At 41.5% G+C, this 23,756-nt stretch overlaps 1 protein-coding gene and 1 long non-coding RNA gene across 5 annotated transcripts in view; one reads left to right on the top strand and one right to left on the bottom strand.

Moving 5' to 3' along the window:
* Window positions 1-431: 431 nt before the first annotated feature.
* On the bottom strand, window positions 432-4,964 carry LOC127599215 (uncharacterized). Its single transcript, XR_007962025.1, has 3 exons — window positions 4,630-4,964; window positions 2,109-4,547; window positions 432-2,053 (listed from the first exon to the last, which is right to left on the bottom strand). It is a non-coding gene; the product is annotated as an uncharacterized LOC127599215 (long non-coding RNA).
* Window positions 4,419-23,756, top strand: part of LOC127599144 (semaphorin-4B-like) — a 59,065-nt gene continuing 39,727 nt past the window's right edge. The window contains exons 1-3 of one of the 4 annotated variants that reach the window (XM_052062847.1): window positions 4,419-4,556; window positions 15,211-15,286; window positions 19,135-19,245. The gene's annotated coding sequence lies outside the window, so the exon portion shown is untranslated. Of the gene's footprint in view, window positions 4,557-15,069; window positions 15,287-19,134; window positions 19,246-23,756 lie in introns of those variants that run through there. The other 3 variants (XM_052062845.1, XM_052062846.1, XM_052062844.1) reach the window with 3 other exon arrangements.

Below are 23,756 nucleotides of genomic sequence, written 5' to 3'. Positions count from 1 at the left end.
GGATCAGACCGCCAGGGACCCCGCCTTTGGCTGCTGCCCAGCTCACATTGCACCCGACCCCTTTGGCCCCTCTCATGGGTGGTGAGCCCATGAGAAGGGGGACCCACGTTGCCTCTTCGGGCTAAGCCCGGCCGGGCCCCATGGGTGTAGGCCCGGCCACCAGGCGCTCGCCAAAGAGCCCCACCTCCAGGCCTGGCTCCAGAGGGGGGCCCCGGTGACCCGCGTCCGGGCAAGGGAAACTGAGATGTATTAATTTTACACGTTATAAGAGGTCTTTGAGCTGTGCTTTGTCTGGTCCCTCACCTAGAACCTGTTTGGCATGGGTGACCCTGCCAGGGGCATAAAGCCCCAGACAACTTAGCTCCTAGGATCATTGGGACACACAAACCCCTCCACCATGGTAAGGTGACGGCTCACGGAGAGGAGACAAGGTCTCTTTTACTGTTATTCTATTTGTCTACTAAGCTCATGTCCCTCCTTTTGATTTTTGTGTTTTGACACAGTGGCCTCACTAGCCATTTGTCTCCAGCTGTTCTCTGTCTGCATGTGGTTGTGCTTGCCTCCATGCCTTGAAAACCCCCCACATTAACTCGTCTTCCCGGATGTAACAAACAGTTGAGAAAAGGCACAACATTCTTGGAAATGTCTCCCTTAAAATGTCCCAAAGCATTTGTGACAAATGCGCTTTCGTCAATTATCCAGAAACCCTTGTTGACTTTACAAACGGAGTCATCCCAAAACAGCTTTGTTTAGTTTTGAAGCAACTTCACTGGAACCAGGAAGATAAACGCAGTGGCTGCGCTGTTTATGTTTAAGTGCTTGTATGCCAACATGTGTACTTGTGTAAATGCGCTGTGATGCTGCATCACGTGCCCCTATTTCCTGCTGCGTCTGTCGACATCATAATAAATAGGCACCTGTCAAGAACGCTACAATGGAACCGCCTAAATTATTCACTTCCATTAACAAAGGCCCCCATTACACATTCAATTTGTTTCGGCCGCAAAATGTCTTCAAGCAATCAATCCTAAACATGAAATGAAGAATGCATGACCAATGAGGCCTCTGTTCTAAACATGCTTTATTTACCATAAAAGGGGACATCTCGTCTTTTTTTTCACAACTTAAAACAGTCTCCAGATGTCTTAATAGCATGTACTGTGTGTGACATGCTTTTGTCTAAGAATAATAGGCCTATTTAAACCCAACTTTTTTGTTCAATTGAAAGTCAACAATTCTGAGGAGAGAGGATTCATCGTATGCAAGCCATCCAGCCTTCAACCTGTCCGATAAACCACTGGCTCATTTTCGGAGTGTTGCTTTTGTGACTATTACAAAGGGAGGCTGCACTTGAATCAGGATCCTCTTTTTTGGCCAAGTAAGTAAAACACACAAGGAATTTGTATCCAGGAGTATCGGCTAAACTAGTATTGCAATAATAAGCAACTACGATAAACAAAGATAGGACATATGAGTATCGAAAAACTTTCTGTAATGTAAGGTTACCATTGTGAAGCCATACCACTCGGTGACAGCTGTGATACAAAGTCCATCGTCATCAATAGTCGGCGATAAAGTGATCAGTGGTGAAATACAATCCGATAGATACAATACAGATAATTATTGCACCATTTTTAAATGACCAATAGCAGTAGTTGTAATACAACTTTAGGTGTGCAACTATACAGATTCCTTGAAGGGTTTAAAGTGTCTGGTGCTGTGGAATATTGAACAATGATAGTTGTTCAAGTATGTAGCGAGCTGGAGCTATAATGATCAGCGTATATATATATATATAAAATACTGTTCCAAAGGGGTGTGGAAAAATGCAAAGAACCACTTCAGATTTGAGTTACTGTTTACAGAGTTCATGGCGAAAGGAAGAGTCTGTTTGAATGTCTGCTGGTTTTGGTGCGCATGGTTCGATCGCGCGTACCTGAAAGATGTGGTGGGCATGGTGTGGAGGGTCCAGTATAATTTTCCATACCGTTGTCTTGGTTCTTGCGGCGCGCAAGTCCTCGAGAGTGGGGACGGTGGTGCCAAGATGTACTACCTAGATGTCCAAAGTGCCATCAGGTGAAAACCAATGCATCAAAAAAAATGAATACCTTTGCCTTATAAAGTCGAGTCTAGCTGCCAGAATCCACTTGAAAGAGGCTCTGCATCTTTAGCCCATCGCTCCCAAGTCATGGGTGAAGAAACTTACAGGTGGGTGTGGGCAGTTATTATGTAAATTAGCCCCACTGTTATGTAACAGTGAGGCAGAAGTGTTGAACAGCTTGTTCAGACAGAAATAGGCAGTTAAAAAACAGGAACTTGGTTGTTGCATTTCACCCTATATGGGTGAGCAGACCCTCCAGGTATCATATTTGTCTACAAGCAAATAAAAATGACATATTTTATACTACGTCCCCTTTCACATGAACTCACCTGAACCGATGTGACAAAAAAAACGAGACATGATTTACCTTTCCAGAAACACAAACCAGGGAACCAATCCAAGCATATATTAGAGATAACACTGTCCTCATGATGGATGGAGCTTGCAGAGTCAGCATTTCTCATGAGCGATATGAGAGGGGGAAAAAAACCTCCTTTAATCTCGTGCACTGAAAGTCATCTTCCACTTGAAAAATGTGGATTAATTAGTTAAGGAGATGTACGTTTAAAAAGTCACTCTTTTAGACATAAATTGATGTTTAATGTAGTTTTTAAAAATTATTATTAATCAAGAAATTAGTTTGGCAGTGCATTATTGTGATTTCAACACACATTTTGAATTCTGACTTTGAAGGATGACTCGGAAAGTAGAGGTGGGGCAAAATATCAATAAAACAATGGATCAGAACATGATAGAGTATTGATCCACAAGTATCAAAATATCAATACAGTATGCTAACATGCAGGCAGTTCTACTTCAGCAGTATTGATTTCTTCATGGCTCAATATTTCAGGGTACCTCATGGTGGCACTTCTCAAAGGAAAATTACCTGTACCCATCATAAAATGTTTATCAACTGTGAGGTGTTAACGTCTTATTTGTCGAGTTTCTTGGCCGAGCATAATATTTCCTTTCCTACGCTGTCTTTGAAGGAATTTGATACTTTGTTCTTCATATTTCGTTGTGCAAGAGAATGTGCAGTTTTTCCATTTCAATTTGCATGTATGGAAAAAAAATGTTAAGGAGTTTTAGGTTTCACTAACTTTTCATTAAAATCATTGCTACCGCATACTGCTGTATTATCAATGACGGTGTTTTGGACTGTGACTCACATCCCTTTATACAGTAAGTTCTTGAGGCAGACTATCTTTAATGACATGCCATGGGCGCAATGTCAATTTGGTGACAGAAAATTCACGACAGACCAGTTAAAAGCAGGTCTAAGTAGTGGCGTGGGTGGTGTAACACCAGTTTGGTGAATTTTATCGAGGCGCAGATAAGTGGAGATCTTCTTGCAATTCCTTTTAAATTTTATGTGTGTCAATCTCTTGCATGGACACCCTCAAGTCATTGTACCATGTTGACAGCGGGCCTCTCTGTGCGAGAGGACCCATTTCCATTGGATGGCAAACAAGTTGGCTCAATTCCCTCCCACAACGACGCAAATGCCCCTTCCTGCCTTTGCCAAAAGAAAGAAATCCTGAGCAGTATCACCAGTTGAGAAAATAGATGGATGGATTGCATGCATCTAGAAAAGTCTTGGCAGAGGTCTGCTCCAGTTATCTTCTGAAGTGTAACCAAACTGTCTCCCAACTTGATGTGTCTTCTTTCTACATGCCGACCTTGATGCGAGGCCTGCCCATACGCCTTGCGCATCAACTCTTATTCAACATTTAAGCACGAGAGAAAGACTTCCTTATCAGTATGTTTCCTGTGCGGCTGGTGTCTCATTCTCATGAGCCGAGGGGCTGGGATGACCCTGAGCCGTCATTGTTTTTTCGCTTGACACCACCCGCCCCCCCCCCCCAAAAAAAAATTCGCTCCCCTCACTGTTCGTTTTTAGACTCCGCTAACAGGTGATGGGTGTATGCTCCTGCACAAAGCTTCTTCCACACCCAAAATGTCAGCGCCTTGTTTCCTAAGATGTCCATCAATGCTCGTTCAGGCTGACAAGAGAGCCATTAGGGGCTTGGAAAAGGGCGTTTTTGCAAATGTCCATCTGCTATTTACTTTTTGCCTCTATTACATGTTGAAAGCTCTGATTATTTACTGTCTCCCTCTGAATGGTTGTTAATCACAGCTCTGTGCAGGTGCATCATGAGCATGTTTAATCATCCTGCAGAAAATATACAAGGACACACACACACACACCTTCCCCCACCTCCTGCAGAACACAACCGTTTCCCTCGCCCATGATGTAATGCTACCAGACCCCTCCTCTGCCATCTCTCACACACCCTCTCCATCCCCTTCGCCTCTTGCTATTGGTGGCTCCAGTCTGCATCTGCTGGATCAGCACACACACATATGCACTCACTTTACACACCGGTAAAAGGAGGACGAGGAGGGGGGATTCCACGGCCACTGCAGCTTCCGATCTATCCACCTGTCCGTGGTGAGTCCCTCCTTTTCTTTTTGATAAATGACAGCAGCATGCTTCACACAATAAGACAAAAGGATGCTTTTACCTTGTCATTCAGGAGGTTAATGAAGTGGAGTGCGATAGAGCACCGGTGCCGTGGTCTTGCATCACACTGAGTCAGCTTCTTGGCTCGTGCGTGTGTGTTAAAGTCGTTTTCAAAGCTGGCATGCGCTCAAGAGGCTGCTATCTAGGAGGGATGTCGGTCACCTTGTCGGGAGATAACGCACACTGAGGATGCTGATGATGAGGCTGCTTTAAGTTCCCCGTGAGGAGTGCAGTGATGTAGTTTGCTGTAAGTCCTGGCCAGCTGCACAATGAAGATGCACTGGCTACAAATAAAGCCCTGACAGTGTCATTATATGGAAGACGTGTGTGCGTATGCGTGTGTGTGTGGGGGGCGCGGGGGGGGGGGGGGGGGGGGGGGAGACATATGCATTGCTCCTCCTTGTCCCGGAAATCCACGGCGCTCATTCAGTGGAAGGGTCTGTGGGAGTTGGCAAGATAAAATGAGTTATTTTAACCTGATCTCTACCTTTGAAATCATCAAGAGCATAATTTTTTTAATATCTTTTATTTTACATTTAAAATACATTTGCTCCTTTGTGACTTCATGACTTTGAATTCCAAAAGAGCAGAATTTGTTAAATATTTTTAAATGTAAAACTGTGGGATTTGTTTCATTTTACTGATTGGTGATGTGTGTAATTTCTTTTCTAATTAGTCATGTATTTTATCATTATTTCAAACATGCAATTTATTAATTTGAATAATTTTTATTCATTTTTATTTAAGAGTAATTTATTTGAGCATTTAGAAAATATTTTGGGGTTTTATTTCTTTCAAGTAATTAATCTTTATGATTACTATACTTTTTGGAGCAAAATAGTCGGTGATATTATCATTTTTGATATACTCTCCACAAAACTCTTGTTGCTTTAGAATGGTGACAGTGGATTTCTTTTCATTTTTTCTTATGAAGAAAATTGTCTTGTGCCTCCTGGAAAGGCTGTTTGACAAAAAAAAAATCATCTAAACTCTGAACCATTATGCTAACCCTATCAAATGATGAAGTGTTCTGCCAGCTCCACCACTGTCCTCCTTGATTCTGCACCTCCAAAGTAAGTGATGGTTGAGGGTTGCAATGGAAATGACACAGACAGTTATTGGCAAATGAAACGTTAAGTCATTTTGTCGCTATTATCTCAAAGTGAAACAACTCCATATTGTTTCTTGAAAGGTTTGTGCTTTTTTTCACAATTTAGTCTAACAAAAAATACCCCAAAGTCCAAGCATTACAGCACACTACTTTACACACCCTCTTTTTTGTCCTGCTGAGATGTTTTTGAAGACTTTTCTCCTGCAGGTAAGTGACTTTATACCCCGCCCTATACACTGCCATGTCAATGGCGTGTTCAGCTGTCATTACCATGACAACCTGGGGAGGAGAGCCTGCACCTGCAGTGACTTCTATTTGAGCCAATAGTAGAGTGGGGTGTGGGGGGGCGGGGGGGTGTAAGTGCCCATGAAGACAATCAAAGCATTTTTACTCATGGAAGCAGTACTTAATGCACTACTGTGCCTGTGTGGGTTTTCTCCGGGTATTCTGGTTTCCTCCCACATTCCAAAAACATGCATGGCAGGCTTATTGACAACTCTAAATTGTCCGTAAGTCTCAGTGTGAGCGTGAATGGTTGTTTGTCTCTGTGTGCCTTACAATTGGCTGGCAACCAATTCAGGTTGGCCCCCGCCTGCTGCCCAAAAACAGCTGGGATAGAGTCCAGCACGCCCGCGACCCTTGTCAGGATAAGCGGATTTGAAAATGGATGGATAGATGCATATTTTGTCAAGTGGCTGTACAAAATAAAATCATCTGGATCAAATACAGAAAAAATATCTTGATCCAGATGATTTTATTTTGTCTAACCAATTGACAAAATGAAACGGGTGAAAATGAAAAAAAAATGTGTGTGTTTGTGTGTGTATGTGTTTGGTGGGTGGTGGTGGTGGTGGGGGGGTAACTCTGTAAATAAGTCCCACTCTTACCTAGCAGTAAAGTGAAAGTGCAGGAAAGCTCACTCGTAGACATATTTTAAAATTTAGAGACCCAACTATTTGTGTACAAGCAATGAAATAGCTATTTTCTGCAATAACCAGTCCCTTTTAAGATTGTTTCTCCACTTCATGTGGTTGTCATTGATTTTCCTCAGTCGGTCAATCCATCATTTCAAAGAGCTATCAAGTCAATCTGTAGAGAAATTTAATCCAGCTGCCGCACCAACAACACTATTCTCCATGCCGGATAATCAGCGTGCTGCTCTTCAATTAAGCAGCAAGCAAATTAGCTTCGCTCTGCCTTTCAACTCACTCATTATTGCTAGTGATTGCAACCATCACCATCTTCATCGTCATCATCATCATCAGCATCCCAAAAAAAATACCACACATATTGAAGCATTTCTTTTTTGGATGTTGCAGTAGTTATAGATTGCTGATTAGCACACGAACCCGTGCTTGCTGCAAGGACTTGTATGGCAGTGAATCCATTAAGTTCCAGCCACCCCCCATTTTTTTTTTTTTAAATACCGTACTGTTACGCATTTGTCAAAAAGATTGGGACTATATCTTTTTTTTTTTAATCATGAAATATAATCCAAGAGAATATAAAGAAACTGAGTGAGTGTAATTACGGTACTGTGCCCTTGTACATGTCGACAGTCACGGTAACAACAGCTTGCATGTTACACTATTCCTGGTCATTTTAACACTCTTCGATATAACACGATTCCCAGTTGACCATTGTTAAAGCATATAAATCAAGAATTCACGACATCTTGAATCACTAAACATCATTGTTATGGAATCTCTGCTGGCTCTTGAGCTACTATCGGCTGAAGGGGCTAGCTGCCACAGCTCCAAGCTAGCAGCACGACACTGTTGAAAACAGCAAGCCAGCGTTGGCTTACACCAAACAACCAAAACTCCCTGTGGACCTTTGCTAAAGCCTACATCTGTTTCAACACTTGACTCATTTGGTGCTGCAAGCCCTTGAGTGTAAATACTCGCACGGAATTGCGAGCTACAGCACTACCATGAATAGCGCTGAGTCACTAAATTCACCGCAGTGGGCTGCAATAGTGTAAAGTCGATAACTGAAAGGCAACTACAACTACTGCAAACCGATATTTTCACTTCATTTCAGTGTCAGTATTTCCCGAAGTTTTTAATAGGATCTGACATTTTTTGGGCTTGCAACACAAAGCAAAAAGCATAACTTGAAAAAATATATGTTAGGTTACTGAAAGTCAAGGTACAACTCTATTTTTAGTCATTTTGCTGACTTTGTAGGCTCCCCTGTCTCTGTCATTTTCCCCTTTCTGAAGAAGCTCACCAAAGGCATTTTGTTTTTCACTCATTTCTGCTGACCCGTGACTTTACTTTGTTAGTATCGTGTCACATGACCAAGACGAGCAGTTTGCTGTGCGTGCAGAGGCACAAGTGGATCCACCTGATGATTCTGATGAGTAATATATACTGGATATATTTTTTTTCAGTCCGCACCAAATGGCCCATGGGCAATTAGGCTGCTACTACAAACTAATAAAGCAAACAGGGAATGGGGGCTGTCGGCTCCTCCGAAGGTTAACGTGTGCTGTTGCTGAGATGCTTCATTGATTTCTGACCGATTCCAGTCTCGTTACAGTTCATAAGAGACACACTGTCTCCATGGTGACCTTTTAAAAGTACCACCAACCCTTGATATTGCCGCTGCACTTCACTGGACTCGCACTGGAAAAGCTGCAATCATCAATCCATCTATCCATTTTCTGCAGTGCTTGGCTTCATTAGCTGGGGCCTATTCCAGATTATTTTGGGAACACCCTGGATTAGTTGCCAGTCAATTGCAGTTTATATACAAAACAATTCACACTCACAACCACACTTATGGACAATTTAGAGACTTCAATAAACTAAACGTGCATGCTTTTGGAATGCGGGAGGGAGCCAGAAACCCATGCAAGCACGAGGAGGTTAGAGCTGATATTTAAACCCAAAAGCTCAGAACTGTGAGGCAGATGTATTCATCACAAGCCAATGTGCTGCCTTCGAGTGTGGAAAAGATGACTGTCTGAGCTCACTTATGGAGAAACGGCCAAGCAGCTGTTGAACCCGTTTGAATCTTAACCCGAATATAGACGTTCCATTCACCTTGATGAGTCGTTCAGCCCATTTAATTGTTTTAACTCTGTGAGAGTCTAAACCTGCTTTTGACTTTTACCAAGGTTTTTATCGTCATGATCTTTTGGCTTAAAACAAAGAAACCCAATCTACACTATTCTCAGTGCGTGGCATTGCGGGGCCCACTACTGGAAAAATCGAATGGAAAAGTCCATCTTGGAATCTTTGTTCCATAAGTGGATAAGTGGAAGACTTCAGCTTCCTCTGCATGCTTTTGTTGGACAAATGCAAAATCAATAAGGCTCTTGCTTTGACACAGGAATGTAAATTTGAAGATAGTTTCAAACTGTCTTCCCATTGAGAAATGAAGACTCGACATCCTGACTCAGCTATTCCTTAAAAGGGCAAAATGATAGAACGTTCACCTTTGAATTGCTTGTGCCGTGTCACTGGATCATGTGTGAAATCAAACAACCAAGTAAATATTTTGTTAGCTGCCAATTTCTGCAAATATATATTTGAGCGAGCTGTTTTGCTGTCACTATTTGGATCATTTAAATCAATTTCCACACCCTGACTTGCTAGCTAGTTTGGTGGAAGAGCCAGAACCACTTTCAAGCAACATCTGATCACTTTTTATGATACAAAGTAGATTAGCATTAGCTAATAAGTTATACATACTTGATTGTTCCGAGACATCGATTTATGTCAACTGCATGCACCACATAACTGATTCTGCAGCTTGGTGACTACCACCCTCCTTGTGCCACCCATAGTTGCCCGGGTAATAAAAGCCATACTCGACATTAGCGGCATGGTAGAGGGGTTAAGTGACGAATGGGCGATTTTCATTAGACAGGACTGCCCAGTTAAAACCAATAAAGGGGCAGTAAAGTATATTAAAATTCTCGATCCCTGTAAAAGCATGAATTTTTGAGGAAGCCCTGTGAAAACTAACAGAACGAGCACTGGAAAGAAACACAAAAATGAGACGTTTGACCTCGGCTACCTGAACCGTCTTGTGACGGAAATCATTTGATATGACTCTGCTTCTTGTTTTGACAGAGCAGTGAAAGTATGAGGAAGATCTGTGAACGCTCACCAGCAGACCTCTGGAAAGGAGCATGTACTATATTTTTGAAATATTTGACCTCAGCGACCTGATGTCTGATGCCCTTTAAAATTTATAGGCTACTATTTTCAGGATAAAAGTGAAACCCATGACAAAGATCAGTTTTAAAATTGTGGAAGAGCCCTAAAAAGAACAAAGGACAGATTAAGAAACTTTGATGTCACAGGTATGCCTCGGATACCTTGCTTCAGTCAACATTCGCTTCTTGTTCAGACTGAAGATCATCTGTGATTAGCACGACGCTGAAAAGAAACACTTCAAGATGTTGCTTTGACATCCGCTGCGTCAGCCCATTTACATTGGATTCTATCCAAAATCAATGGAATTCTTGCTAATGTTTTTTTTCTTTCCTCAAACATCATTCATCCGACCATATTTGACTGCATATTTACAAAGTCATTCAACCTTCGTCAGTGCCCGTCGGCTATCTTTCCTGCGCACCAAACGCCCCCGCCGCAGCCCACCTCCGCAATCTTCTCAGTGTGCAGCTGTGCGGGACCTTGACCTCTGACCCCTTTCACAGCCTGCAAAGGCACAAAGAAAGTGGGAATAAACGTCTAAATGTGCGTAATGTATTCATCGCAGACTCATTAGAGCCTGCACGTGGTTGATGTCATCACACGCTAGTCTCGGGGGCATAAGCATATTAAGATGGAGATAATTCATATTAATGCCACATGTCCCACCGGGGCAGATATTGTTTTTTATTGCTGATGGACGAGAAAGAGAGGAAGGGCTGCTTGTTTGGTATCAGCAGGCGAGCCATTGCCAGATGGCTTTTGGTCATCATTTCACTTTGGTGGGTGTTTTTTTTTTTTTTACGCTCTTTGTTCACTGACCACATGACATCTGCACAGCAATAAACATCATTTAAGTGTGAGCCGGCTGGCACATCCCACAAAACCAAACTGCTCCAAGATGAGTGTTTATAAATCGAGGGGATCAAAGCCCATCATGGTGCAGAAGTGGTTGGCATGTATCCCTCACAGCTCTGAGGTTCTTGGTTCAAGTCCACTCCAGTGGAGTTTTCATGTTGTTCTTGTGTGATTTTGTGGGTTTCCTAAAAAAAAATAATAATAATAAAAAATAAAAAATTAAGACGGTATAAAATATATTTTATTTAGAAATATTAAAATAATAATTAAATATGTTTTAAATAATTAATTGGGAGTTTCTCCATTGTGAGACAAATAAAGGTATTCTCATTTTATCTTCTCTTATGATAAAGTAAGTCCACTCTAATTGACAGCGTTCCCCAATTATTTCAGGAATATGTCATCCACACTTCAAATAAATGTTTCCTTATTACCCTTGGGAATTATGCAACTTGATGAATGTCATTGCTTTTAACGATGATTGATACCAACGTGTGTCGTAGTTGACATCGAGCAGACGTGACATCTCTAAAGGTGATTTTTACGCAGAACCTTTAAAGACATTTCAAGCCATCCATTTGTTCCTCTTTTTTTTTATAGCGCTTGACGCTTGCCCTCATTAGAGGTTAATAGAGTGAAGATTTATTTGCAGATAACTATAATGTGATGAATACATAACATATTGGACATTTTGACGATAAAAATTCTCTTGTAACAAGAGGCAATATTCTCCTGTTGAGACGTTTCGTAACTTGAAAATTTCATATGAAGAGACGTTCGTAAGTAGAGGTACCACTGTATTAGCAAGGAGTCGACTTCAAGCACTGATCGACTAATCGCAAATATCAACGAGCAGCCATTCATATTCACCCCTATGGACGATTTAGTCTTCAGTGAAACCAGCACGAATGTTTTTGTAATCCAGAGGCCCCAGGGGAAAACTTTCTTAGAGGTGAAAGTTCTCCTTTTTTGCTGTCTGTCTGCCTTTCTCCTGGCTTAGTGGGGTTGAAGGTTATCAGACACTGGCTGAGTCCTGTCATGCACTCATGACTTTGTAGTTTGTCAGCATCTTTGGTCCCCCTCTGAATGCTCCGATGATGACATTGATGCACAACACATCACCAAATCCAGTGTGACAAAGAGAGCTTGTCATGTATTTAACCCCACTCAAATCTGACCTGATGTGAATGGCTACAGTGTAGTTGGCAGCACGCTCGCTTGGTGGTGGTGGTGGGGAGGGCATGTTACTTAAGCACGGCAGATTGAGAGTGATGTGTTTAACAATGGCGCCACTGTCAAAGAGAACCTTGGACAAAGTGGAGGCGATTTGTTTCTTATCACAGGATTGTGATAAGGACGCAGAGCAACTCGGCTAGCGTATGACATCTTTCACTTTCTTATTTCAATCGGATTTATTTAACGGTTTTTACTTTTTAACACAAAAGCCACAAAGACGGCAGAACCCACTGACACGCTGACAATTTAAAGGGTTGTAAAACGCAACTTAACACAACGCCTTAACAAGTCTTAGAAAACAAAACAATGCAAATATAATGTATAATTCATCATGATAATGTAAAAAAAAAGTGTACCGTAATACGTAATCTGAAAAGAAGGCACGAATAGCAAAGGTGGTTATATCATTGTGTTAGTAACAAGTGCATACCATTCCCATGACGAAGATGTTGTTCAGCCAATTCTTTGTATCTTCTTGCAAACAATTAAACAAAACACAGCATTGAAAACAAGCACCACTTGGAATAACTCTTGAGTGGTGCATAGACCTCCGTGGAAACCAGCCATTCTGATACTCACAAAAAATTGATACACACCTCCCACATGTGCCTGAACATTATCATAAAAATGCATGAAAATATTGTGGAGATGTAAAGAAACTTTTTTTTCATTGTAAATCTATTTCATTTTAACACAATAAACTGTCATGTATGTAAAATTGTCATGACCGAAAGAACGAGATCCCGGATACAAGCGGCTGAAATGAGTTTTCTCCGCAGGGTGTCCGGGCTCTCCCTTAGAGATAAGGTGAGAAGCTCAGTCATCCGGGAGGGGCTCAGAGTCGAGCTGCTTCTCCTCCACATCGAGAGGAGCCAGATGAGGTGGCTTGGGCATCTGATTCGGATGCCTCCTGAGCGCCTCCCCGGTGAGGTGTTCCGGTCATGTCCCACCGGGAGGAGACCCCGAGGAAGACCCAGGACACGCTGGAGAGACTACGTCACCCAGCTTGCCTGGGAACGACTCGGGATCCCCCGGGGAGAGCTGACAGAAGTAGCTAGGGAGAGGGAAGTCTGGGCTTCCCTGCTAAAGCTGTTGCCCCCGCGGCCCAGCCCCGGATAAGCGGTAGATGATGGATGGATGGATGGATGGATGGATGGATGGATGGATGGATGGATGGATGGATGGACAATAAACTAGCCAAGGTCAAGGATTCTCTACACTTTCATAGGTCCACACGTCCTGCATATGCATCAATTTTGCTGATGCTAAACTTCCCAGGTGCAATGCATTTTTGGCATCTATACCCGTCAAAGGCAGTCAAAGAAAATAAAAGATAACATCATAGGCAGTCAACGGCAAAAACACCGATCAAAGATTTCTGCGTTGTCCTGCTAACAAACAAACATACATAGCAAGTTTGCTGAGGGCAACAATGTCTATGTGAAAAAAGTCAGTAAGTCACAAAAGTACCGTAAGACTAATGTTAGCGCAGATGCTAGCGCTAACACTGAGAATTGTTCTGGCTGGTTCACCAATTTTATAGACCTCTCAGGTGACCTGTGCTTGCCGTGTCCTATTCACCAAGCAATTGGGTTTTGTATTTTTAAACCACAGAACGTACCACTTTCATTCTACTTTTGAGAAACATTCGTCATCGCATTTCCTACAAAGCACAGAAACAAATTGCATTGTATTAAGCAGAGGCGCGTTACTGGTGTCAAAGCAGACTGGAGATGACTGGAGTGTGACAAGCGCAACATGACATTTTAGTCTTTTTTGCAGCAGTGAAAAGAGATTACATGAATGGCTGCGTCCGCTTGTGTTCAAGTCTTTGCCTTTGCCCGTAATCCTCTGTAATGCTCTTTGTGCCGGACGCTCGCTGCTTTCCTTCATTGTTCTTCTTGGCTGCAGAGCATAGCAGAAGAACAAGAAGCAGCAACTTACTAGTAGCCAAAACATACACACGGCAAAAACAACTTTGCCGAAGAGAAATATATAGAATGTGGAATGTCAAACTAAGACTGGTCCACATCTTGTCATAATGAAAAAAATAAATACAATTTAAAAAGATTCTTTTTAAATTTTATATTCAAAATAAAAAATAAATTGGCTAAATAAATGCATCTGCTTTGTATGGTTTTGGTGTGAATCCTCAAATCATGTGGGGAAAAAATCAAATCAGAGTCAAATGTAAATGTGATTTTTGACCCCCATGTAACAGAGCCCAAAGCTGTAATTATTCAACTAAAGCTGATCAACATTTTGGTGTCTCACACGCACACACACACACACACACACACAATCCTCTTTTATAATCTGGATAAAATTTAAGAAATCTGTATCTGTATATTTTTATCCAATTTGGATATGTCTTATGTAAATTCTGTTTCAGAAGCTATCACATTAAATAAATTTTAATCTGGATCTGCTTCTGGTATGAATTGAATCCACACTTTGGCATGACACACGTGAGATAATGAAAAATTAACACTTGAAAAATAAATCTGCGTCTTTTATATCGTGCAGAAATACCAAACTCAATCATTTAATTTGAGCAAAATTTGATTATGCGCGATCTGATACATGTCAAATTAGATCTGATCCAAATATTGTGAATCTACAAACCCCTCAAACATTCTTTTAAATTGGGAATTTAATCTAATTTGAACACAATTTACTTTCTGAATCACATTCTGGAATGAATCCACACATTTAATACAATAAAAATAACAATGTCAAATGTTTAATTTTAACATTTGTGGATAAATATATGCAGGGGCAGAAACTGTAAAAGAAAATCCAGTTACATCTAGATCTGGTCCAGATGTTGAGATGAAGTCATAATGTCATGCAAAGTGGGATTTATTTTCCCCCTCTCCCTAAATATTTTATACTCACACTAAAGATAGAGTTAGATATGAATCTGATCCAAATCGACCCTTTAAAAGAAAATTCACAAAAGTTACTCGAGCATTTGTTTTGACTTTATTTAGAGGACTCCCTTGTTTGCGTGACGTCACGGCCAGCGGGCAAGACGTGTAGTTGTGGGCGGAGCTTCAAGTTTTGCTGCCTCTGTGGAAACACACACACCGCACAGGCTCACACTTGCAGAGTGGACTTCGTGTGTCTGACGCGTCAGTTTGAGGAGCGGCGTTTCGGTGTTCGGTGGATTTAAACCCGACCTCTTTACCTTTGCCCTTCTTTTCAGCACCCCGAAGACTGCAGCCACCATTGGATCTTTGGCGTGGATGTGTTTTTTAAACTGCATTTAGCGGGCAGGAACGGTGAGTGGCAATCTTGTTTTTCTTATGTGTGCGCGCAGCTGTTTTAATAGATTTCTTTCTTTTTTTTGTCAGAATTCGTTTGAAATAAAGCAATTCAGTCGGATTTCATGTATTTTATGTGAACGTCAGTCTTGCGAGACGAGAGCTGTGCAAACATTGTTGGTGTTGACCAAATCAATATTTTAAAATACACTCTCGAAAAAAAGGGGGCGGGGGAAGGCAATCTTAAAGCTTTCTTCTATAATATTAGTAATTTTGGACACATCTTGAATTTGTTTACAAAACTAAAAAAACTTGGTTTAATGTCACAGCATGCACAAATGTACAATTAATGTATTTTTATTTTATATTTAATGTAGATTCATTTGTTCATTTTTTGTTATATACATGAAGTCATCAAGGTGCATAAAAATCAGGCACCGGCAGTGTTCAAACTTTTTTTTTATCGCAGCCTCTGACCTTGCATACACAGTAAATTGAGTGCAAACTGTTTTTCTGTAGGTTTTTTTTGTTTGTTTGTTTTTGACAGTTTAAAAGCAAGGGATTTAAAAAAATCTTACATGTATCACCTATACAACACAATACATGCTGATTTATATAGCGCTTTCACAACAGCGGCAGCTGTAACAAGGCGCTTTACAAAACAGTTAACATAAAGTAAAATAATAAACACAACACATAACATAAAACACGGACAGTCGTGCAGTCCTAACCACTTTTCCGTCACACGCTTTGTTGTTTGAGCAGTTTGAGATGAAAGAGGAGAGAATCAAAGTGTCCTTTAACCAGTGGATCAGAGTCGTCATGCTCAAAATGTGCACACGTCGGCTACAAGCTAAGTTTCAAAGTCAACAAGAAGCTGTAGCATCCATTGACGAAAAAAGAGATTGGTTCACTTCTCCTGTCCCATGGAAATCCATTTCAATTCCAAGCGGCGACTCACGGTTCCAAATACGCATACCCATGTATGGTGACACACCAAAATTTGAGTCAACATAAATTGTTTGGTGTAGCTATAATTGCTTTTGTAGTTTAAAAGAACATTTTTGCAACTCGTAATTCTCATAACCCTATCAATGTGTTTGTTCACACCAAAATGTGGATAAAATCCAGATTAAACTAGAGGGGTAAAAATGAATTGATTAATCAACAACAAATTGATTAATCAACAACTATTTTAGTAATCGAGGCATTGTTGAGAGCCACTGCTTAACTTTGAATTGTCCAAATCTCTCCAGTTTCAGCGTCTCAATAGTAATTATTCTGTTTTCTGTAGTCTGATTATCTTCTATGTTTAATCAAAATCAGGCAACTGTAAACATCTGCTCTTTTTAAAACAATGACCAAACCAGTTATTGAATACATTTCAGAAAGTGTGATGAGCACAACAACAATTCCACTCATTTGATATCGCTTGAATGTTGTTGACTTGTTTTTTTCCAAATAAATGACAATAATTGGTTGCTAAAGAGTAATTGGTTCATTGTTCATTGATTGGTTGGCAGAGAATCAAAATGCCAGTGTGTCACCAGGAAAGAAATGGGAAGATCCCTAGATGTGTCATATTACGACATTGAGATGATTACGAAACATTTTACAGGCTTGGCAACTCTTGGCTTGCAAAGTGTGGGTTTGTTTTGTCAAAAACATCAAGAAAAACGATTGCAGCAGCCTTTCATCCTTGCCAAAGATTGACAAAAAACAGGTAGAAATGTAGGCGATGCGGACACTTAGTGGTTAGCACATCTGCCTCACAGATCTGAAAAACTGGGTCGGAATATCAACTCAGGGCTTTCTTTGTGAGGTTTGCGTGTTCTCCCTTTGCCTGTGTGCTAGTTTTGAACTGAAGTCTCTAAAATGTCCAATCCAAACTCATTATTGGTGTGAAAGTCTGAGTTTTCCATGTGTATTCTGACTTCCTCCCACATTCCAAAAGCATGCCTGCTCTTGGAAGGACTCTAAATCAAAGGTGTCAAACTCAAGGCCCAGGGGCCACATCCAGCCTGCAGTATCACTTAAATGGCCCACTAAAACTAAAACTAAGAAAGCACTTCTGCTTCATGTTTCTTGATAAATACTCTCATCCTTACTTTTAACAGCAATTACCACCAAATCCTTTCTAAACATAAATACTTGCATGACACGCATTTCCACAAGTTAGGATTTCAAATTAAGTTTGTTAAAGATTGAAGATCAGGTTGTGACTTTATGCTTCCCCTTTTCTCCGTGGGAAAAAAAAAACAAGGAAATGATTTGTCGCTTTAATAAGTTGATGAGTCCCCGATTGTGCCATCGCACAGAGGAGGATGATGATGGGATCAGACCTTCAGCTGACCTCATGTGTGTGGTGTGATAGCCTATCAGTGAGACTGAACAACACTCATCCTCCCTCATTTTACTGTAAACCAAAAGCTCCGGGAAGCAGTATTCCTTGAAACACTTACACCCCCCTTCTCTTCCGCATCCTCCTCCTTTTATTGAGCCACCACTCACTCACACACACACACACACACACGCACACACGCACACACACAGGTTCCACGCCCACCCTCCCACACAATCACATACACATTCAAACACTCAAAACAAACATGCATGCTCCACCCACTGCTCTGAAAGAGGAATGGTCCGCATGTGTAGACCAGAGTGGGGAGACGCTCGTTGCTTTTAACAAAGGGTCATGAGGGCCCTTTGGTCTCTGAAACAAAGATAAAGTGAACCCACATTCGTCCTAAGGCATATTTTCCAATCCCGCCCGCTATCTTTGATGTTTTTCTCTTACACCTTTTAAACACATTTAAACGTATTCCATCACTTTTTAAACACAAACAAACAAAAAACAGCAACAAAAAAAAAAAATGCGAGCATAAAATTCATTGAAAACTGTGTGAATTGTAGTGTGTCTCTATTAGACGAATGTGCCTTTAAGAGCTCGGGGCCTTATAAGGTAGCATGTGAAGTCCACAAAGTTACGTGCGAGTGTCTGGGTGTTACCTGTGGCTGACAGCACTGTGAGTTGTTTGATCTTGCTAAAATCGGCCTTCATGCCGCCCCCTGTGTACTGCTGGGCCAATAGCAAGACCAACTTTCATTATCATGATGTTCAATACTACATTTTTTTCAGGCCGATACCAGTGTCAGTATTCGCTCTTAAGTACTCACCAATACTGAGTACTGATGCCACTGGTGCTTTTGATAGACAAATTCCAATCAACGCGAGGGCAGATAATTGTGAATGATTTTATATATCTATATATATACAGACATATATTTATACACACACACACACTATGTACTGTGTGGGGGGTGGCATTTAAGGCGAGGTGTGAGATTGTCAGAATTCTGTGCCGGTATCTGTTTGAATGAGGCTGTGACGGAAATCTATTATGCAACAAGCTCCCCTCTCTCCTGAGACAAATTCCTGTCTCCTTCTCCTCTTTTTTTTTTTTTTTTTGCTTCTCTGTTTTGAATCAAGTGCAGGGAAAAAGATAAAACTTTCCCTTTGCGATGAAAAACAGCTGGTCCGGAATGTGTTTGTATGAAAATGCACTGCTTTTTTTTCCCCCTCTCAAAACTAGCTAATTTACTACATGTTTCTGTCGCAAAGCGCAGCCATAGTATTGTCGCAAAGCGCAGCCATAGTATTGTGCCGCAGCCGCAGTCATTCAGAACAATGCAGAGGAGCAGATGCTTATTAGAAAAGAGAACATTGAATAAGTTTATTATTCTCGATTTCACAGTTCAAGACTAGCGGCTTCATTGCCACTGGATATTTTCTGTGGCCTCCATCAGACACTGGTGCCAAGAGGGGCCAGCTCATGTTGACTTATGACTTCTTTTATTGGCAGCAAACACAAAAGCAAGACCGCCACCTGAGAGCAAACAAAGCAGAGGTGCCTCGGCTGGTCTGTTTGGAACCTGACAGATAGCATAGCATGAACAGAATAGCGGCAATCTTGGTAGGTACTCGGGCTGATTTCATGTCTCTGTAGTCGAGCTTGATAATCATGTGGATTAATCGTGTCCTGAGGCCATTTCGGCAAAATGGAGTGGACAGTTTGGTTAGTTTGCTGTCTTAAAGAAGTCCAACCTAATGGGAACTATGAAAAGTTGTGATTCATAAATGCTTCAAACTTATTCAGCTCAATATAAGCCACCTGGTAAAAGCATTTCTCAGAAAGAGATTCAGGCATCTAAACTAAATTGTTAATTCAAGGGGAACATGCCCTAGTGAGGGTTCAAATCCGGCACCTCTCGGCGAACTACTGGTAACTATTGTAACTACTGGTAACTACTGGTTACTCTAAAATGGTTCATTTAAGGTTCAATGTTTTTGTTGTTTACGATGATACTAGTGCAGCGTGTTATACCGGAGACAAATTCCTTGTGTGTTCTACATACTTGGCCAATAAAGATGATTCTGATTCTGATTCTGATGAGGCACACATGCTAACCTGGACAGTTATGCCTTGGAAATTGAGTGACCCGAATTATGAGTTTTTCAAAATAGAAGTCTGACAAATTTATTTATTTATTTTTGCTTCAACTTGTGAGCAAATGTTTGCCACAACAAATGAAAGTGGACTTATTTCACAACAAGTAGCCAAAAAAGAGGCTTCAAGCTGTTCAATGCCACTCTGTTGAAGCTGTCAAAATAAACACCTTGGAATGGCCGCCAGCAATTTGCTAATCCATCAATTAAAAAACTTACCACTTTTCCACTTACATTCACACCATTGGACAACATAGATGCTCAAATGAACCTCACATGCTCACTCCACACAGGAAGGCCCTAGGCTGAGATTTGAACCCGAAACCTCCCAACTGTGAGGCACACACACATGCGACACTGAGCATTCGTGTCTTGAAGTTTGCTCCAGTTCTTGCATTGGGTCTCACTGGATTGCGCAGATGTAAATGTCCCGACAAAGTACATGATGCCCCTTTTGAAACCTTTTGTCTGGCTTGTCAGAACCTGTAATGAAATGAGGTTCCACGTTGATGAAACCGCAGGGAATTTATGGCTTCCTTCCAACAATGACTTGAAGTCACGAGATTGCCGCTCCGCTGTGGCTAGCTACGTATTTACTCTTGCTTCGCATGTGGCGTAATCAGCACAGTGACCTCACGGAAGCCCTCGTTGTGTAATTGCGTGCGTGTTTGATCGCATGCACGACTCGCATCGTCACGCAGGTGATCACGATCCATTGCACAATATACAAGCTAGCTGTAAATGACAAGATTCAAGATTCAAAGTGTTGACCTTTGGGGGCAACCCGTTTCTCCAGTGTCATGAAATTCTTATTTTGCAGTCCACATGTTACAAACCCCAATTCCAATAAAATATGGTTGTGTAAAAGGTTTTTAAAAAAACACCCAGAAATGCTGCCGGCTTCTCCGGGCTCAAACTCATCAGAGATGTACTGAAGTAAAGTGGAAATGTGTCTTGTTGTCTGACGAGTCCATATGTAAAATTGTTATTGGAAGTCATGAACGTGATGACCATTCAAATTTGTCCTTTTTGGCACGGTTCGCCACTCACACTATCATGCAAAATTCATACTGTAAGTCAGGATCTGTGATGATATGGGGATCTAAAAATTTCAACGTGCGCAACTTTAGGAGCTTGAGTTTGGCTGGCAGGGGTGAGTTTGGTGTGAGCATCTGGATGTGAGTTGTGACCTCGAGTAACTCTTATATTTGTGCATTTCACTGTATTGTATGTCCGTCCATTCACTAAATGGCGAATAGTGCATTGACAACTATGCGTCTCAATGCCCACATGCGAGTGCATGACAGTACCCTAATTACTGATTTTTTTTTTCTTCCCAATTCACTCCAATGGCATCTTGACCTAAACACTGAGGAAAATAGAATACAATGCAGTTACGTTGGGCCACCCTGTAGAGTTTACAACAGCAGTTGTACAAGTGGGCCGCACGTCTGCATGATTGTCATAACACGAAAGGCGAGACGCGATCGATGCACGTGCTCGGCCTTTTCTCAACAGTTTGTCGTATCCCGCGATTTCAAATGGGTCACTATGTTAAACGCGCAGAGAGTTTTTCACGACAAGTAAACAAAGGAGATTAGTTTAATCTACTTTCCTCCTAATTCTGAGACTAATAGCGGCCATTTTTAAAAGCCGTCAAGGGATTTACTGGCGAGCGTGCAGTAGTTTATGTAAGAGATGTCGTGGTCAAGTGGCGACTGTGGGTAATTACCAAACGCAGCCCGTTAATTATACTTTGCACTTTGACTGAAAATGATCTCCTACAGTTTAAAATCAACCGCATATTAGTGGGAAACCCATATGACCCCCAAAACTCTCCTTTCAGCACTTATCTCCTCTGACACTCGTTGAAAATGACCCTTGACTGCTGAACAATACTGAGCTGTATTTAAATGAATCGAAATGAGAGTATTCACAATGAACCCAGCCTATTCGCGAGTTGAAATGTCAAACCTACTGTGATTGAATCCAATATGTTTCAAGATACTGGGTAATTTGAATATGATTTTGAATTTCTAATCAATTTTCCCCACAGAAGTAATCCACTCTATACCGTATTTTCCACACTAAAACGAATTAGTATTATTATAAAATTATGAGTTGCACCTTCAATGAATGGCCTATTTTGTAATTCTTTTCATATATTGGACGCACCGCACTATAAGATGAAATCTACAATGCATCCACTAGATGGAGCTACGCTCAAGGATATGCCAACAGAACGATCAGATGTCAGTAAAACGTATTGAATAAAGCAGCGACACAGTTCACTTAACCAACAGCAAGTTATAACATTGACTCGTTAACGTTGACCTCTCTTGCCGCTGCTCTATTTCCGTGTTCAACTGCGTAACCCGATCGCCTTATGTTTGAACTCTGCGTTCTAAGCATGTCTCTAGCAAGGAGCCATTTTGGGGGGTCGATATATTACCGTAATAACCATATACAAGGAGCGTCTGATTTTAAGGTGCGCTTTACCCAGTTTACACTCTCTTGAAGCATAATTGAACAAACTATTATCATTGACTTCATTGATTTCAAAACTAGTCATCTATTCATTTGTTGTGTACAAGTAATCAGTTTGTGGTTTCACTGTCATAACGACCCTTCGAGGGAAGACTTAACTCCAAATTTGCCCGCGACTAAAATGAGTTTGGCACCCCTGCATTAGAACAATCAATTCTAAAAAAAAACTCAATAGCTGCAGCCGTACACAAGTGTGTCTCCCCACAATGAGTGTGTGAATGCTTGTGTACTTGCGCCCTGTGATTTGCTGACGACGAGTCCAAGGAGAATCCTGCCACTAGCCTAAAGTCAGCTGGGATAGACTCCAGCCCAACCGCGACACGAGTGAAGACAAGCACTATAAAAAAAAATGAGAATGGATGGATAAATGTTCCCTCTGAGTATCCTTAAACACTCACTGGAAAATGCAGTTTTGCGGTCATTTTTATGAGGAGGAACACGTTACCGAAATTAAAATACAGTTGTATTATTTTAGTTGCGGTCCTCTCGAAAGACGCACGTTGTGTCTCGTTTGGCCACATGTGCGTGCATACAGCTGCGGCAAGTATGCGTGCCGTCGTCGGTAATGTTACGTTGCGGTGCGTTGTATACTTAAAGTGATATATATGTGTACATGTAAGTGTCCTTTTCTGGCCTGTATTCATGTATGTCTTTGCTTTGCTTGACGCCGCTGTTACTGTCGACTCTTCAGGTACGAACTGTACAATGACTTCATATTATTTGCAAATAATTTTGTGCCGATTATCTTCTGTGTGACTCATCGTGTAGCCATTTGCTTTGAGAGTCTTATCTGGGGCCATCGCCCTACACGCTACACGCGAGAGGCAGCACGACTCAAGGCAGCCGCAAATCAATTGAGAGATGATTCAGACAGTGAATAATTAATGATACGTTGGGGGAAGCCGCCTGTGGGATGTTTCACACCACATGCTTTTGGTTTCAATTTGCACAGATATTCATATCGCCAGTGTCTCTGTAAGTACCGTCTGAAGCATTGCTACAAGCATAGCTGAGCTAAAAGCGTGGATAAACCACCGCTGGTCACTTGTGATTTCAGCAGGATTGGTCACGGTAACGCTGAATCTGAGAGTCCATTGGTGTCTGCAACTGTGATTGACGGGCGACCAGTCCAGGGTGTAGCTTGCCAATTGCGCAAAGTCAGTTGGGATATGCTCCATGTAGACTTGAAACTGAACAGGGTGAACAGTAAAGAAAAGGGACGGATGGACGGTATAAGTGACAAATATAAATGCTAACATAGAGAATCCTATTGCTGTGTGTCACTATGTTATGTGTTTTTTTCCGGTACAAATTCACGAACTTGAGCCAAGGTGCTCGCCACCACCATTAGCATTAGCTTAAAACGTAATTGTGCCACGCGGCACGGATTTGCGACTTTCCTCGCAAACTGCATTAAATATATACATTATT

Source organism: Hippocampus zosterae, chromosome 4, assembly GCF_025434085.1.
Source record: "Hippocampus zosterae strain Florida chromosome 4, ASM2543408v3, whole genome shotgun sequence".
In the NCBI taxonomy this organism is placed as follows: Eukaryota; Metazoa; Chordata; class Actinopteri; order Syngnathiformes; family Syngnathidae; genus Hippocampus; species Hippocampus zosterae.
The sequence above is the reverse complement of the archived record's forward strand: the minus strand, read 5'-3'. Positions and strand labels throughout refer to the sequence as shown.